This window comes from Trichomycterus rosablanca, chromosome 18 (genome assembly GCF_030014385.1).
Source record: "Trichomycterus rosablanca isolate fTriRos1 chromosome 18, fTriRos1.hap1, whole genome shotgun sequence".
In the NCBI taxonomy this organism is placed as follows: domain Eukaryota; kingdom Metazoa; phylum Chordata; class Actinopteri; order Siluriformes; family Trichomycteridae; genus Trichomycterus; species Trichomycterus rosablanca.
The window spans coordinates 3,169,744-3,185,574 of record NC_086005.1 but is presented as its reverse complement, the minus strand read 5'-3'; the positions used below and the strand labels follow the sequence as shown (position 1 = coordinate 3,185,574).

At 43.0% G+C, this 15,831-nt stretch overlaps 1 protein-coding gene across 1 annotated transcript in view; it reads right to left on the bottom strand.

Moving 5' to 3' along the window:
• LOC134332871 (leucine-rich repeat transmembrane neuronal protein 4) overlaps nucleotides 1-15,831 on the bottom strand; it is a 130,972-nt gene that overhangs the window by 104,358 nt on the left and 10,783 nt on the right. The gene's annotated exons all lie outside the window — the stretch shown is intronic.

Here is a 15,831-nt window from a genome sequence, read left to right as displayed (position 1 = left end):
AGCCCAGTAACTCTAACTCTAACCCAGTAACTCTAACCCAGTAACTCTAACCCAGTAACCCTAACCCATTTACCCAAGCCCAGTAACTCTAACCCAGTCATCCTAACCCAGTCACCCTAACCCAGTAACTCCAACTCAGTAACTCTGACCCAGTAACTCTAACCCAGTCACCCTAACCCAGTAACTCCAACTCAGTAACTCTGACCCAGTAACTCTAACCCAGTAACTCTAACCCTAACCATAACCCTACCCCAGTAACTCAAGAGATCGATCAGAGGACACGATCTTTCACAGACGCCATCGTCCATCCTTTATACAGCATTACTGGTCAGTTTCTCCATCGTATGTCTTCTGGAATCTGTTATGCACTGAGCGTCAAGGCTCCGAGAGCACTACAGGTAATCAGAAGGTAATGGGGTCAAATCACACCCGGTATTTCTATGTTAAGTTCACACAGATGTTACGAACAGAACAATCATAATCATCTCCTCCACCAGAGAAAACACTTAGCGCTTTGATTGAAGAGTTTGTGATCTTCATGAGTGAGTGATGGATTCTCTGATTCTCCGATGTTCGAACCATTTCAGAAGTGCAGAGTCTCGTGAAAGACCGTCGAGAGTTTTCTACTCTGAACACGGACCGAGGTCAAGCATGAATTAGCTGATGATTCTCTGAGGCTCTCGGTCAAGTGAGAAGCACAGAAGTGTCCCTCTTCCAAGGACACTTACAGCTCACTTCTGTTCCAACCCCGTTATTAAAGCCTTTGTTTTTAGCTCGATCAAATTAAGAACCTACAAGATCGACTAGAAGAACGTGGATACACAACATTCCTTCGAAACCCTCAATCACACAATGTTTGGTGTGTTTTATCAAAACAAATTGGTTTTGAGTCGAGGGCTCTCATCAGTGGAAGATCTTGTTCTCCACTTAGCTGAAGAAATGATGGAGTGGAATATAAAGTACGCACAGCCTGTCTGATTGCCTCTGATTTTGCAGATCATTTCAAGGTTTTCCAACATACGGTGTGTAGCCAAAAGTATTTAGACACCTGACCGTAAGCTACACTTTATTGCCAAAAGTATTCACTCACCCATCCAAATCATTGAATTCAGGTGTTCCAATCACTTCTATCACTGCCCCAGGTGTATAAAACCGAGCACCTCGGCATGCAGACTGCTTCTACAGACATTAGTGAAAGAACGGGTCGCTCTCGGGAGCTTAGTGAATTCCAGCGTGGTACCGTGATGCCACCTGTGCAACAAGTCCAGTCGTGAAATTCCCTCGCTACTAAATAATCCACAGTCGACTGTCAGTGCTATTATAACAAAGTGGAAGCGATTGGGAAAGACAGCAACTCAGCCATGAAGTGTTACCACGTAAAATGACAGGGCGGGTCAGCGGATGCTGAGGAACATAGTGCTCAGAGGTCACCAACTTTCTGCAGAGTCCATCGCTACAGACCTCCAAACTTCATGTGGCTTCAGATGAGCTCAAGAACAGTGTGTAGAGCTTCATGGAATGGGTTTCCATGGTCGAGCAGCTGCATCCAAGCCTCACATCACCAAGTGCAATGCAAAGCGTCGGATGCAGTGGTGTAAAGCACGCCGCCACTGGACTCTAGAGCAGTAGAGACGTGTCCTCTGGAGTGATGAATCTGGCGATCCGATGGACGAGTCTGGGTTTGGCGGTTGCCAGGAGAACGGTACCTGTCTGACTGCATTGTGCCGAGTGTAAAGTGTGGTGGAGGGGGGATTATGGTGTGGGGGTGTTTTTCAGGAGTTGGGCTCGGCCCCTTAGTTCCAATGAAAGGAACTCTTAATGCTTCAGCACACCAAGAGATTTTGGACAATTTCATGCTCCCAACTTTGTGTGAACAGTTTGGGGATGGCCCCTTCCTGTTCCAACATGACTGCGCACCAGTGCACAAAGTAAGGTCCATAAAGACGTGGATGAGCAAGTTTGGTGTGGAAGAACTTGACTGGCCTGCACAGAGTCTGGACCTCAACCTGATAGAACACCTTTGGGATGAATTAGAGCGGAGACTGTGAGCCAGGCCTTCTCGTCCAACATCAGTGTCTGACCTCACAAATGCGCTTCTGGAAGAATGGTCAAAAATTCTCATAAACACACTCCTAAACCTTGTGGAAAGCCTTCCCAGAAGAGTTGAAGCTGTTATAGCTGTAAAGGGTGGCGACATCATATTAAACCCTATGGATTAAGAATGGGAGTCACTCAAGTTCATATGCGTGTGAAGGCGGACGAGCGAATACTTTCGGCAGTATAGTGTATATTTTTATTTCTGTGCTGAATTGTATCTAAGTTGCTTCATCTGCGGTTAGTTTGCACCGTTACTGTCAAGTTTTTTCCTTCTCCTGAAAAGTTGCGTTTTTGGAGATACGTGTTTTTCATCAAACAGCGACGAGATACAAAAGCGTACGGAGGTATGAAGGAGCTTGATATCCACACGAGACGAAGCTTTTAGCTCTAAAGTCGATGGTACAAAACTACAGTGTGGGTGGAAGAGAAAACATCTGAAGGTCAGTACCAGGTCGCGTACTGAACGTCTACGTGTTTATATGAGTGTCTGACCGTGGGTGGACTGAGAAACAAAATCGAAGTCTTGTGTTCAGGACGCGCTGGTTGTTTTGGCTGCTGCGCTGTCCTTGTGTTGGTCACCGAGCCAGTTTATGATCTTAATAAATTACGATGCCCCGCACAGACTGTAAATTGTGTGATTGGCACTAAATCACTTGGACTACGGGCAGCGCCTTTCGGGTCAGCACCCTCCCTCAATCTTCCGGCGTAGGTAATTGAAATAGCATTAATGATCACATCAAATGTCCACAATAATAATAAAGTCATATATTGTCTTTCGTGATTATCAGTGCAAGTTTACAACCCACAGCTCCTGGTCCTGACACCTAGCCACCCTATAAATGCTCCCAAAAGTTACAAAGAAAACCACACAGCAGTTAAACACACGTGGGTAGCACTGTCACCTCACAGCAAGAAGGCCCTGGGTTTTGTTTCCTTTCTGTGTAGAGTTTGCATGTTCTCCCCGTGTCTGTGTGGGTTTCCTGCGGGTGCTCCGGTCTTCTCCTACAGTCCAAAGACGTGCAGTCAGATTAACTGGAGATACTAAAATTGTCCTAGGTGTGTGTGTGTGTGTGTCCTGTGATGGACTGGCAACCTCTCTGGTATGTTTTTGGCTTTTCACCCAGTAAATCTGTCCCAATATGATCATGACCAGGATAATGTGGTGGTAAATAAATAAATTACTAAATGAATAGACAAATACATGTTTAAATGTATTTATTTTGGTCATTCACAACTAATTGAGGCATCAATCTGAGGTGATCTGAGAAGTATTATTATTATGATCATAAATTATTATTATTATTATTATTATTGTTATCACTATTATTATTATAAATTATTATTATTATTATTAATTATTATTATTGTTGTTGTTTTGTTGTTGTTGTTGTTGTTGCTGTTTTTGTTTATTATTATTGTTACTTATTGTTAATTATTATTATTATTAATATTATTATTATTATTATTATTATTATTATTATTAATACTATTAAACAAACCAGAGTGAGTATGCGTGCTGTATCTCTAAAAGTTTTGAGTATGTGCAGAGAGGTTGGAAAGAGGAAACTAATCTAAACAAAATAAAATAAACAGAGGATTTAACTGGACGCACCATGAGACGAGACGTTAGTGTAACTGATGACAGACCGGGGTCATATTAGGTGATATTTTGAATTAAAATAGCACTCAAGTACAGTGTTTTGCATTTAATGTAAGAGACGTTAAGTTTAATCTGTAATACAAATAAAGAGAGTCACAACAGTCGGGATGAGAGCAAATAAAGTCCTGAATAAGAGTTTCTGAATCTGTAATGTCAGAAAGATCACTGATTACTAACCGCAAACCACCAGGGGCGGTTTTACACCCCAACCATCAATATTTGGGAAGATTTGGTCAGTGTTTGTATGGATTTTAGGTCGGGTTGTATAAATCAGCCAGGTCACATGATGGTGTTTTAATAGGAACCACAGGAAATGAGGGGAGGTGGAGGCAGGATCAGGTCAGTTTTAGTGCTGTATAAATCTGGGTGTTTGACAGCATAATGTAAACAAAACAGTCACAGTGAGCGTGAAAAGACCAAAAATCAGCATGTGGATAATGAACCGGCTCAGAGATTTAAAAGAAAACCTCTAATAGGTAGTGTGTTTCTCTAATTTATTGCATTTATTTCTGTTGTTTTTATCATGTCACCGTAGGTATGACGACTGAAACGACTGATTTAAATTTATTAAATGTGAGGAACAATAGCTAAATAGCTATTTCAGTATAAATGAATCATTAAAATTCATCATTAAAATTGAATTGAATTAAAGTGAATCATAAAGTGAATCAAATATGCAGTGAATCATTTCTGACACATTATTAATTAAATGTGAATAACAAATGCTAAACAATTATTTTATAAAGTTGCTATAATAATAAATGTATATATAAGTGAATCATTAACATTGAATCAAATTCAAGTGAATCATATGGAGTGAATCAAATATGCAGTCAATAATTCCTGGCACCTTATTCATTAAATATAAAACACAAATACAAAAAAAGCTATTTCATAAAGTTGTTAAATAAGTTTATACAGTATATAAGTGAATCATTAAAATTGAATTAAAGTGAATCATATAAAGTGAATCAAATACGCAGTAAATCATTCATCTAGATATTTGATGTCATGTCCTTCCTGATGCAACCCTTCCTTTATCCGGGCATGGGACTGGCACTAAGGGTGCAACGATATGCCCCCTTCTTGAATTGCTAGGTTCACGTAATGCCGTGCGCCTTCTGTATTTGTGAGACCTGCCTGGGATTCAAACTCCCAGAATGTAGGCACTGCTGTTACCAGTAGCGTAACTCTTATTATTACACCACACCAGCTAAAGTCTATATAAAACAACATTTTGTACTGTATAATATCTGCAAGTAAATGAGTACAGAAATAAATAAGACGTGTTTTCTGTTGAAGCCGTTGTTGTGTACTGTTTTTAAAGAGCGATAATCCTTTGAACACGGCTCGACCTTAAAAAAGATGTGTTATTATTACACTGCATTGAACTTGTTTTGAACTTTTATTTGTTCCCGAGGCCATTATGAAAACACTGAGCACAAAGCAGAAACACACTTTTAAAAACATGTGAGTCTGTTTTACACTCAGACTATGAGTAAGTAAATATGGTACCCGGTTCTCCTCCTTTTTTTGAGGTTCAGAAATAGGACTACTGGGAGCATCAAAGGATTCAGCATGGAGCTGGTGGCAGGAAAGCAGCCACTGTGAGACCTAATAGAACACACACACACACACACACACACACACACTTCTTCTTTAGAACAGTGTTTGGCGCAGACATTGCTAACGGTGCCACCAGTTTTAAGTAAATAAGGAAGGTTACACAAATACACAAGGGTGATATGGATTACTTTATTTATTTACTTATTTATTTATTAAATAAACAAACTAATAAAAGTGGTGCAGTGGGATATTCCACAAGCACACCAGCGCTGGGTTTCTAATCTCCCTGAGTTTGAATCTCAGCTCTGCTTCCGCCCCCCCCTAGTGGGCACAATTGGCAGTGCAGACAGTGCAGTAGACAAAATTGGCCACTAAAGTCTGCCGAGTGGGAAAAGACTGGACTAAAAAGTGGGCAGTGTCTTTGAGCTGTGTAAGGACCCTGGTTAGTAGCCCGAGACACCTGTATAGAAATAGAGCAACGTGGGGATCAGCGAGTGACTCTCCATGCGCGAGACTGACCTCGCGCGCCAATACATCAAAGTACGGGTGAATAAGAAGGGCTTGTGGACCATGCATGCATGTTTTTATTTATTTATTTATGTTTATTATAAACTGTATAGTGTATTTGCTTTTGCTTAAGCTTCCTTCATTTAATATCATGTTTTTTATAATGATTTAAGATTATTAATTGTAACTGTTCACCGCTGTATATTTACCAGCGCGGTTCAACACAGCCGCCCCTTAAAACCGGTGCGATTGGTGCTTCCTGTCGCAGTTACGGTTCCATCTTTTCAAATACAGTGTTACGATAATAACCCATGCCAGAAAGGGTAAAGGGGTAAAAAGCTATTTCAGCTACGATACTCCAGTAATAAAACAAGCCGTACGTCTGGACCACGGAATGAAATCGCCCCTCTCTTCTACACGACGTGAGAATAAAACTCATCTCAGAGCAGAACACACAGACCCCCGTGTTCATCACTGACTTCTTTACTTGGCTGGAACCCTTGACGTGAGCTTTACAAGCACTGAGAGTTATTCTATGGTGCAGGACAAATCTCTTAGCGCTCACTGAGCTGGATAAACAAATAATAATAAATACATACACCGACTAGGCATAACATTATGACCACTGACAGTTGAAATAAATAACACTGATTATCTCTTCATCACGGCACCTGTTAGTAGGTGGGATACATTAGCTACTGTAGCTCAGATTGCTTAAGAAGTTAATGCTGGTTCTGATAGAAAGGGCTGGATAGCTGGAGACCAGTCAGGGTGCCCATGCTAACCCCTGTCTCCACCACCGAAAGCACCAAGCACGTGAGCATCGGAACTTGACCACGGAGCAATGGAAGGAGGGGGCCTGGTCTGATGAATCACGTTTTCTTTTACGTCACGTGGATGGCCGGGTGTGTGAGCGTCGCTTACCTGGGGAACACACGGCACCAGTATGGGAAGAAGGCGAGCCGGCGGAGGCAGTGTGATGCTTTGGGCAACGTTCTGCTGGGAAACCTTGGGTCCTGCCATCCATGTGGATGTTACTTTGACACGTAGCACCTACCTAAGCAATGTTGCAGACCACGTTCACCCTTTCATGGAGACGGTATTCCCTGATGGCTGTGGCCTCTTTCAGCAGGATGATGCGCCCTGACACAAAGCAAAAATGCTTCAGGAACGGTTTGATGAGTTTGAGGTGTTGACTTGGCCTCCAAACTCCCCAGATCTCGATCCAATCTCACAACTTACAGGAGTTAAAGGATCTGCTTATGACATCTTGGTGCCAGATACCACAGCACATGTTTAGGGGTCTAGTGGAGTCCATGCCTCGATGGGTCAGGGACCAACACAATATTAGGAAGGTCATAATGTTATGCCTGATAGGTGTACATATATATATATATATACAGGGGTTGGACAAAATAACTGAAACACCTGCCATTTTAGTGTGGGAGGTTTCATGGCTAAATTGGACCAGTCTGGTGGCCAATCTTCATTAATTGCACATTGCACCAGTAAGAGCAGAGTGTGAAGGTTGAATTAGCAGGGTAAGAGCACAGTTTTGCTCAAAATATTGCAATGCACACAACATTATGGGTGACATACCAGAGTTCAAAAGAGGACAAATTGTTGGTGCACGTCTTGCTGGCGCATCTGTGACCAAGACAGCAAGTCTTTGTGATGTATCAAGAGCCACGGTATCCAGGGTAATGTCAGCATACCACCAAGAAGGACAAACCACATCCAACAGGATTAACTGTGGACGCAAGAGGAAGCTGTCTGAAAGGGATGTTCGGGTGCTAACCCGGATTGTATCCAAAAAACATAAAACCACGGCTGCCCAAATCACGGCAGAATTAAATGTGCACCTCAACTCTCCTGTTTCCACCAGAACTGTCCGTCGGGAGCTCCACAGGGTCAATATACACGGTTGGGCTGCTATAGCCAAACCTTTGGTCACTCGTGCCAATGCCAAACGTCGGTTTCAATGGTGCAAGGAGCGCAAATCTTGGGCTGTGGACAATGTGAAACATGTATTGTTCTCTGATGAGTCCACCTTTACTGTTTTCCCCACATCCGGGAGAGTTACGGTGTGGAGAAGCCCCAAAGAAGCGTACCACCCAGACTGTTGCATGCCCAGAGTGAAGCATGGGGGTGGATCAGTGATGGTTTGGGCTGCCATATCATGGCATTCCCTTGGCCCAATACTTGTGCTAGATGGGCGCGTCACTGCCGAGGACTACCGAACCATTCTGGAGGACCATGTGCATCCAATGGCGGTGCCGTGTATCAGGATGACAATGCACCAATACACACAGCAAGACTGGTGAAAGATTGGTTTGATGAACATGAAAGTGAAGTTGAACATCTCCCATGGCCTGCACAGTCACCAGATCTAAATATTATTGAGCCACTTTGGGGTGTTTTGGAGAAGCGAGTCAGGAAACGTTTTCCTCCACCAGCATCACGTAGTGACCTGGCCACTATCCTGCAAGAAGAATGGCTTAAAATCCCTCTGACCACTGTGCAGGACTTGTATATGTCATTTCCAAGACGAATTGATGCTGTATTGGCCGCAAAAGGAGGCCCTACACCATACTAATAAATTATTGTGGTCTAAAACCAGGTGTTTCAGTTATTTTGTCCAACCCCTGTATATATAAGCGTCCGTTATCTCGTATTTGTTTCTTTTAGTGTCTCGTTTCACCTCTCAGTGTCTTTCTGTTGGTTTTATTTTATGAACCTGTCCTCAGACGTGATAACCGGACCGCTGAAGCCGTATTAATCTCCGACAATCACTCTCACCTGCTGAGAGGAGAGGATTAGTCCATTTTCATTATTTATACAGGTCAGAGGGACAAAACAAATCCATTTGTTAAGTAAAATTTGGAGAGTCTGGTTTAATGGTGATTAATGTCCTTGTTCTGTTCTGTGTTCTGTTTTTGCTAAAATGCTATTTTTCTGCGTCTTCTTTATTTCATTGTTATTTGTTTATGTATTTATTTATTTATTTTAAGGAAGCAATTAGGGTGGTGTGGAAATTCAGTGCACACAGGACCGACAGCCTTTAACTTAATGCAACAGATCCATTTTAATGACTGTTCGTTTTTACCTAAATATTCACAGCAAACAGCATTAATATTTAATACTACATCTCACGTTTGGCCAAAGAACGGTACAGCGCGGTCTTCTGCACTTTGGAATGAACTGGAACATCAACCGAGGCTTTCTTGACCAACACTGGCCATACAAATACTGGCATTTTTTGACTGGATGGGCACAAATTCCCACAGACATACCTCAAAGTCTTGTGAGAAGCCTTCTTAGAAGAGCGGCTGTTATTCCAGCTGAATAGATCACGTAGACGTCACTCTGTTTCAATACAGTTTGTTTTTGAAATGGGACGTGCGACAAGCTCATGGTCAGATGTCCAAATACTTTTGGCCATATAGTGTCCATCTGGCATTGCTGTAGACCTAAAGAGTAATTTTATATTCATAAAATAGCAATAAATACACATAGTCGGAGCAAACAAACACTTACATGTTACTTAAATTCATTTTTAACAGCTGATGCTTGAATTGGAAATATAACAGAGTTTGAGTTCTCTCCCTCGCATACCGAATTGAGATGCACCCGCACGATAATCAGAAGGTTGCTGGTTGCCACTGTTAGGCCCTTGAGCGAGGCCCTTAACTCGCAATTGCCTGGACAATATACAGTCACACTACTGTTAGTCACTTCGGATAAAAGCGTCTGCTAAATGCATAAAATGTAAATAACGTCCACACACTTTTGGGCAGCGGTAGCTTAGCGGTTAAGATGCTGGACTAGTAATCAGAAGGTTGCTGGTTTAAGTCTCACCACTGCCAAGTAGTGCCCATCTGGCATTGCTGTAGACCTTTGAGTAACTTTACATTCACAAAAATGGCAATAAATGCACATAGTGGGAGCAAACAAACACTTACATGTTATTTAAATTCATTTTTAACAGCTGATGCTTGAATTGGAAATATAACAGAGTTTGAGTTCTCTCCCTCGCATACCAAATTAAGACACACCCGCACGATAAACAGGACCCTGGTTAGTAGCCCAAGGCACCTGTGCAGAAGTGGAGGAACGTGGAGATCACGTGACTCTCCATGCGTATACATTCTAGAGCTGGGCGGATCCTGAATCACCCGGGTTAATGATTCGAATCTTTGTACTGAATCAGGAATCACGAATCCGAAATCTCAATCAACCCGGATCTTATGAGTCCTCTGACTGGCTGCTGCTAAGTACACAAAGCGAGTGAGCAGGCTCACCGAAACACCGCGGACTCAGATGATTTGGCTGAACCGACTTCACTCCAGTCTGTGAATCTAAGTAATAAGTTAAATATTCCAATAAACAAGCGGTTAAACACACTGGTGTTCGTCATGTGGCTGATTTTATGCACATGCTATTATTATTATTATTATCAGTAGTAGTGGTATAGATTAGTAATGCAGCATATTTTCTTGTAAGCAAAACAACAACAAATATAGTTGTATTATTATTATTATTATTATTATTATTATTTTTATTATTATTATTATTATTAAAATGCAAATGCTTACAGGCTACTTTAGTACTGTAGCACTTAAGGAGTATCATAGCCCCCATGGTAATTTTAAACCCTCGACCCATTAATATACCCATCTGATTGGTAGGTGAGTCCACCCCCTCTCCCCCCTCCTTGTCCCTTACCCTCATGATCAAGATTCCACTTAGAAAAAAGGGTCAACTTGTCACTGACAAGAGAAGTGTGAGGTGCCAAGAGAATTAAGAGAGAAGGATTTATTATAAAATTTACCAGCACTAATACATTCCTTAGAAGTGCTTGGGGTCAAAATTAGGAGAAAAAGGGAGAAAAAAAGCACAATTGATAATGTTTGTTTGTTTATTAGGATTTTAATGTCATGTTTTACACTTTGGTTACATTCATGACAGGAACGGTAGTTACTCATTACACAAGATTCATCAGTTCACAAGTTTACAGTGTATCACAAAAGTGAGTACACCCCTCACATTTCTGCAAATATTTTATTATATCTTTTCATGGGACAACACTATAGACATGAAACTTGGATATAACTTAGAGTAGTCAGTGTACAGCTTGTATAGCAGTGTAGATTTACTGTCTTCTGAAAATAACTCAACACACAGCCATTAATGTCTAAATAGCTGGCAACATAAGTGAGTACACCCCACAGTGAACATGTCCAAATTGTGCCCAAATGTGTCGTTGTCCCTCCCTGGTGTCATGTGTCAAGGTACCAGGTGTAAATGGGGAGCAGGGCTGTTAAATTTGGTGTTTTGGGTACAATTCTCTCATACTGGCCACTGGATATTCAACATGGCACCTCATGGCAAATAACTCTCTGAGGATGTGAGAAATAGAATTTTTGCTCTCCACAAAGATGGCCTGGGCTATAAGAAGATTGCTAACACCCTGAAATTGAGCTACAGCATGGTGGCCAAGGTCATACAGCGGTTTTCCAGGACAGGTTCCACTCGGAACAGGCTTCTCCAGGGTCGACCAAAGAAGTTGAGTCCACGTGTTCGGCGTCATATCCAGAGGTTGGCTTTAAAAAATAGACACATGAGTGCTGCCAGCATTGCTGCAGAGGTTGAAGACGTGGGAGGTCAGCCTGTCAGTGCTCAGACCATACGCCGCACACTGCATCAACTCCGTCTGCATGGTCGTCATCCCAGAAGGAAGCTGACGCACAAGAAAGCCCGCAAACAGTTTGCTGAAGACAAGCAGTCCAAGAACATGGATTACTGGAATGCCCTGTGGTCTGACGAGACCAAGATAAACTTGTTTGGCTCAGATGGTGTCCAGCATGTGTGGCGGCGCCCTGGTGAGAAGTACCAAGACAACTGCATCTTGCCTACAGTCAAGCATGGTGGTGGTAGCATCATGGTCTGGGGCTGCATGAGTGCTGCAGGCACTGGGGAGCTGCAGTTCATTGAGGGAAACATGAATTCCAACATGTACTGTGACATTCTGAAACAGAGCATGATCCCCTCCCTTCGAAAACTGGGCCTCATGGCAGTTTTCCAACAGGATAACGACCCCAAACACAACCTCCAAGATGACAACTGCCTTGCTGAGGAAGCTGAAGGTAAAGGTGATGGACTAAACCCAATTGAGCACCTGTGGCGCATCCTCAAGTGGAAGGTGGAGGAGTTCAAGGTGTCTAACATCCACCAGCTCCGTGATGTCATCATGGAGGAGTGGAAGAGGATTCCAGTAGCAACCTGTGCAGCTCTGGTGAATTCCATGCCCAGGAGGGTTAAGGCAGTGCTGGATAATAATGGTGGTCACACAAAATATTGACACTTTGGGCACAATTTGGACATGTTCACTGTGGGGTGTACTCACTTATGTTGCCAGCCATTTAGACATTAATGGCTGTGTGTTGAGTTATTTTCAGAAGACAGTAAATCTACACTGCTATACAAGCTGTACACTGACTACTCTAAGTTATATCCAAGTTTTAGTTCTATAGTGTTGTCCCATGAAAAGATATAATGAAATATTTGCAGAAATGTGAGGGGTGTACTCACTTTTGTGATACACTGTATATAAAACACAGTCATGGACAATTAAGCGTCTTCAATTCACCGGAGCATCTGAAGGAAACCCACACAGACACGGGGAGAACATGCAAACTCCACACAGAAAGTACCCCGACCGCCCCACCTGGGGATCGAACCCAGGACCTTCGTGCTGTGAGGCGACAGTGCTACCCACTTATCCACCGTGCCGCCCCACAGTTGATAAACAGATGGACAAAAAAACCATTAGGAACCATTAGGAACCACTATAAATCTTTGAGGAGCGCGGCAGCTCAGGCTAAAGCGAATTCTCCGTGAAGACCCGCGTGTTCTAAAATGACAAACAACTCATCACCGGTCCCAGAGGAGCGCCAGGAAAATCCGAGGGTGATAAATCTTCAGCGCACTCATCGTCACTTCTGTCAATAAGCACCGTTTTATTGCTTTGCTTTCCGAATCGCATTCGGTCGCTCAGTTTCACAACAAAGCAACTTCACGTACTGTACGTGTTGGTTTTCCTAACGGAGCCCGTCTCAAGGTCAGGGCACAGGAAACACCCCCCTCCCTCCCTGAACCCTCTTTATCCGCGCTGGCCTGTCACTCCTGATGTGGCGACGGAGGCAGAGAGGCGTCGACAGAACTCTGGTTTCGGAGACACAAAACAAGCCGGCGTGTAGGTTCGAATCTGGCTCGTTAGCGTGATGTGAAAAGCCCCGCGAGGCGGGTACGTGGGTAGAATAGCGGATCCCGGTGGAGGTAAACGGGCTCATCAATCATGGGGTGACGTGAGCTCTGTTGCAGCATCAGACAGCCTAACCACATCCTGTCCGCCGCAGGAAGCCGAAAAAAGGACGCAGTAAGAAAAAAGTACAGATGTAAACTGATGTGAGCCTAGTGCTTAAGGTATTGGGCTAGTAGTTTGCTGGTTCAAATCCCACCATTTCCCAGTAGCTCCTGTTGGGCCCCTGAGCAAGGCCCTTAACCTGCTTGGACAACATACAGTCACAGTTCTGTAAGTTGCTTTGGATAAAAGCGTCTGCTAAAAGTCGAAAACGTAAATAATGCCCACATACTTTTGATACTTTTGATCAGTGGTAGGTTAGTGGTTAAGGGCCTGGACTAGTAAACAGAAGGTTGCTGGTTGACACTGTTGGGCCCTTGAGCAAGGCCCTTAACCCTAAATTGCCTGGACAACATACAGTCACACTACTGTAAGTCACTTTGGATAAAAGCGTCTGCTTTATGCCGAAACATACTTTTGGAAAGCGGTAGCTTGGTTGTGATGTAATGTGGACTAGTAATCAGAAGGTTGCCAGTTCAAGTCCCACCATTGCCAAGTAGCTCCTGTTGGGCCCTTAAGGAAGGCCCTTAACCTTCAATTGCGTAGACAATATACTGCCACAGTACTGTAAGTCACTTCGGATAAAAGCGTCTGCTAAATGCCGAAAATGTAAATAATGTCCATACACTTTTGGGCAGCGGTAGCTTAGTGCTTAAGGGACTGGACTAGTAATCAGAAGGTTGCTGGTTTAAGTCCCACCAATGCCAAGTACCGACTGTTGGGCGCTTGAGCAAGGCCCTTAACCTTCAATTGATTGGACAACATACAGTCACAGTTCTGTAAGTTGCTTTGGATAAAAGTGTCTGCTAAACATACTTTTAAACAGTGAAAGCTTAGTGGTTAAGGTACTGGACTAGAAATCAGAGGGCTGCCGGTTCAAGCCACACAATTGCCAATTAGCTACTGTTGGGCCCTTAAGGTAGGCCCTTAACTCTCAATGGTTCTAACTGTATTTAGTCATAACTGTAAGTCGCTTTGGATAAAAGCGTATGCTAAAGCACTGATCCTAAGTGGCAGTGTTGGCTTAGAGGTTAAGGTACTGGACTAATAACTGAAAGGTTGCTAGTTCAAGCTCCACCATTGCCAAGTTGTCACTGTTGGGCCCTTGAGCAACATGCAGTCACAGTACTGTAAGTCGCTTTGGATAAAAGCGTCAGCTAAATGCCCCACAAGTATTTATTTGACTTGTCATCCTGGTCAGGGTCGCTGTAAGTCCAGTCCAGGTGCCAACCCATCGCAGGGCATCATACCTGCTTTCATGTATATGAGAATAGTTCATGCTTTTTTTACTTTTTTTATGTGAAGCACCTCATGGATTTGACTTGTACCTCACTCACCCACTCCGCCACTACATTTAGCTGGAGAAAGTTCCTGGCTTTTGTTGTTTCCTTCATCCTCGTCATGGACACAGAAGGTCCTGAGCCCATCCTAGGCAGAATTGCACGCTGGACACGGTGCAGGGACACACCCTCTGGTTAAAATACTGGACTAGTAATAGAAAGGTTGCTGGTTCAAGCCCCACTATTCCCAGTTAGTTACTGTTGGGCCCTTGAGCAAGACCCAAAACCCTCAATTGATTAGACAATATACTGTCACAGTACTGTAAGTTGTTTTGGATAAAAGCGTCTGCTAAATGCTGAAAATGTACATAACGTCCACACACTTTTGGGCAGCGGGAGCTTAGTGGTTAAGGGACTGGACTAGTAATCAAAAAATTGCAGATTAAAGATTTAAAGAATAAAGTTGGAAAGTAGAAGCATATAATCTCCTTTATCTAATTGATTTATTACCCGTATTAGTAGCTGTTGTGGCTGAAACACATTAATACAGTAATTAGAAGGGGCGTCCTAATACTTTTGTCCATGTAGTGCATTTGCACAAGACTTTTGATTGCAAAAGAAAATGAAGGAAATCTGATCCGTATGCCAGTAAGCTCTATTCTGCCTCGCCCTTCTCTCTCTGTCCCTGTTTACCCGTCATCACGTCTATCAGTCCATCAAACCCAGTCAGCCCATCAAACTCACAGCTCAAGGCTGATCCAGGTCTCAGAGCACCTGTCAGAGCCCTACCTGAAGCTAACAGCATCATATACACACACTTGTATCTCCATAAATGAAGCCACAAACACCATGTGGGTCATAAAGATTCGGAAAACAATACCAGAGCTTAAATGTCATGCTAGTCATGATGGTTTTCTTCTTCCTAAAAAGAGCTTCTAACGCAAACAGGGAAGAAAAACCAACAGAGAGCTCCTGGTTCCATTCATAATCAGGCTAACACCATCAGCGTTCTTGGGAAACGCTATCTTTATCATTTTGTCTTCCGCTGGGGAAAAGAATGAAAAATAACATGGCCGATTTGCTCTCCGAATCTAATCTGTCGCATCCGAGCGCTAAATTATGTCTGGATTCTGCTTTTAATGGAAGTCGCCTACTTAACAAACTGGAAGCATTGTGGTGGCGGTCAGGACAAGTGTTGGTTCATGAGGCAGCACAAATAAATCGTTTACTTTAGTAAACTGAAGTCAAAATGCACACGTTCCAAACGACACCTCTCACACCTCCAATATTTACAATGA